This window comes from Gossypium arboreum, chromosome 4, assembly GCF_025698485.1.
Source record: "Gossypium arboreum isolate Shixiya-1 chromosome 4, ASM2569848v2, whole genome shotgun sequence".
Lineage (NCBI taxonomy): Eukaryota > Viridiplantae > Streptophyta > Magnoliopsida > Malvales > Malvaceae > Gossypium > Gossypium arboreum.
The window spans coordinates 107,133,516-107,136,730 of NC_069073.1; the positions used below are offsets into that span (position 1 = coordinate 107,133,516).

The 3,215-nt window shown below is 37.5% G+C and overlaps 1 pseudogene; it reads right to left on the reverse strand.

Moving 5' to 3' along the window:
* Positions 1-810: 810 nt before the first annotated feature.
* On the reverse strand, positions 811-2,844 carry LOC128291604 (uncharacterized; annotated as a pseudogene).
* Positions 2,845-3,215: the final 371 nt, after the last annotated feature.

Sequence of the window (3,215 nt, forward strand, 5' to 3'; positions counted from 1 at the left end):
ACCCTACCCGGTAAGCATTTCATCCACCACGTTCTAAGCTGTACTCATAACCACGGAAAAATTTATTAACAATGAAATTAAAATTTTGAAAACTTCGGGAAAAACAATTTAAATGTCAAGAACAAGTTTCAATAATCACCTAATAGCCATGAACATTAATTAAGCATGCAATCATTTTAAGTGTTCACTTTAGATTAAACTTGATCAATTTTACAAAAAGCAAGATAGAGTTAACTCCATTAATCACAATTGTTTTTAGCCTAATAAAAATAAAACAGTGGAGATGGCATCAATTATAGGAAAAAATCATAACTTCCCTAGAAGGCAAGAATCATGCATGAAAGTCAAATAGTGGCAAAGTCATGGTTAAATTCTTGGGCATGAAAAGAGGCAAGATATTCCAAAAAAAAATAGTGAGCCAGCAACAATAGCAACAACCAAACCAGCAATAACAACAAAAATTCAGCAGCTAAAACGACAGGGCTAGTCTAGGGCAGGAATAAGGTCCTCTGGGATGGAATAGGGATAGTGATATAGGCTGGAGTGGGGCTGTTTGGCTGCAGGTTTAAGGCTTTTCTTCCTCTTGCACTTTACTTCTGTCTCGGTTCACCTATTTAAAAGAAGAAAATTTTATTAATATAATAAAATAATTAAAAATAAAACAAATTGAAATAAAATAAAATAAGAAATAAAATAAAAAAATAAAAAAAATAACAATAATAACATTAGAAATAAAATTTAAAATTAAAGATTGGGTTGCCTCCTAATAAGCGCTTGTTTAACGTCGTTAGCTCGACGCCTTGAACGGTTTTATGGCGGTTCTAATTGAATTTTCTCTACCGTGTGGGCCTGGAAAATCTCGTAAAATGGCTTCAACCGTTGACCATTAACTGTGAACCGCTTTTCTGATTCTTCACTTTCTATTTCAACTGCGCCATGCGTAAATACTTCAGTCACAATAAAAGGTCCTTGCCACCGAGATCGAAGCTTACCTGGGAATAGCTTTAATACGGAGTTATAAAGCAAAACTCTTTGTTCTACTGATAAATGCTTCTGAACTATATTTTTGTCATGAAACAACTTTGTTTTGTCTTTATAAATTCGAGCATTCTCGTAGGCATCATTGCGAATTTCCTTCAATTCTTGAATGTCCAATTTCCTTGCCTTCCCTGCAGGCTCTAACTCCATGTTACATTGTCGAATAGCCCAATAAGCTTTATGCTCCAACTCTACTGGTAGATGACACGTCTTGCCAAAAACAAGTCGATATGGGGTCATGCCAATTGGTCCCTTATATGTTGTCCGATAGGCCCAAAGCGCGTCATTGAGCCGAAGACTCCAATCCTTACTGTTGGGTCGAACCATTTTTTCCAAAATTGACTTGATCTCCCTGTTCGAAACCTCTGCTAGGCCGTTCGTTTGGGGATGGTAGGCTGTTGCTATACGATGATGAACTCCATATTTTGATAACAGCGCCTCCATGACCTTGTTGCAAAAGTGGGTACCTCGATCACTGATCAAAGCTTGAGGTGTGCCAAACCTAGAAAAAATAGTTCATTTTAGAAACTCCACAATAGTCTTAGCATTATCATTGTGAGTAGGCTTTGCTTCTATCCACTTAGAAACATAGTCTACTACAAGAAGTATATATACGTTTCCAAACGAAGAAATAAAGGGGCTCATGAAATCAATGCCCCATACATTAAAAATCTCACATACATGAATCAGGGATAGGGGCATTTGATTTTGTTTAGTGATATTACCTGTATGCTAGCATTTATTGCAAGACTTACAAAAGTTATATGCATCGCGAAAGATTGTGGGCCAATATAGCCCACACTCCAATACCTTGTGAGCTGTCCGCTTAGGGCCAAAGTGACCTCGACAAGCTTCTGTATGATAAAAAGTAAGGATAGAGGTTACCTCGGTTTCTGGAACACATCGTCGTATTATCTGATCTGAACAATGTTTCCACAAGTATGGATCATCCCATATGTAATTCCGAGCTTCGCGTCTAAGCTTATTTTTTACGGATCGAGCTAACTCAGTGGGCAACGATCTTGTGGTTAAGAGGTTAACTATGTCTGCATAGTACGGATAGTGAGCCTCGGTTGAGAATAAGCTTTCGTCAGGGAAATCATCCTTAATGAGAACATAATCAAACGGAGTTTTTATCCTACTCAAGTGGTAGGCCACCAGGTTTTCACACCCCTTTTTGTCACGAATCTCGATATCAAATTCTTGGAGCAGTAAAATCCACCTAATGAGCCTTGGCTTTGCTTCCTTCTTTGCTATCAAGTACCTAAGAGCTGCATGGTCAGAAAAAACAATCACCTTAGATATCAATAAATATGATCGAAATTTATCTAAAGCAAATACAATAGCTAAAAGTTCTTTTTCTGTGGTCGTGTAGTTGCTTTGTGCAGCATCTAGGGTCCTTGAGGCATAGTAGATGACATGAGGTTCTTTGGCTATCTTTTGTCCCAATACGGCTCTCACGCTGCGTTCGCTTACATCGCACTTAATTTCAAAGGGATAGTTCCAATCTGGTGCTTGCACTATAGAAGCAGTTACCAACTTTTGCTTGAGTGTGTCAAAAGCCTCTTTGCATTTTGGACCGAACTTAAATTTCTTATCTTTTTGCAACAACTCGCACAATGGTTTAGCTATTTTTGAGAAGTTCTTTATAAAATGCCTGTAAAATCCTGCATGGCCAAGAAAAGAGCGTATCTCTCTAACAGTAGAGGGATATGACAGAGAATTTATAATGTCAATCTTGGCCTTATCAACCTCAATTCCCTTAGATGAGACTATATGACCTAGAATCAAACCTTTGTCTACCATAAAATGACACTTTTCATAGTTCAAGACAAGATTGAATTCTATGCACCTGTTCAAAATTATCGTAAGATTTTCAAGGTATTCAGTAAAGCAGTTCCCATACACGGTAAAATCATCCATAAAAACTTCAATAATTTTTTCTACATATTCAGAAAATATACTCATCATGCATCTCTAGAAGGTAGCTGGTGCATTGCAAAGTTCAAATGGCATCCTCCTATACGCAAATGTGCCAAATGGGCATGTAAAAGTGGTATTTTCCTGGTCTTCTGGTGCAACAGGGATTTGGAAGAAACCTGAATATCCATCAAGACAACAAAAGTGACTTTTACCAGCTAATCGTTCAAGCATTTGATCTATAAAAGGAAGAGGGA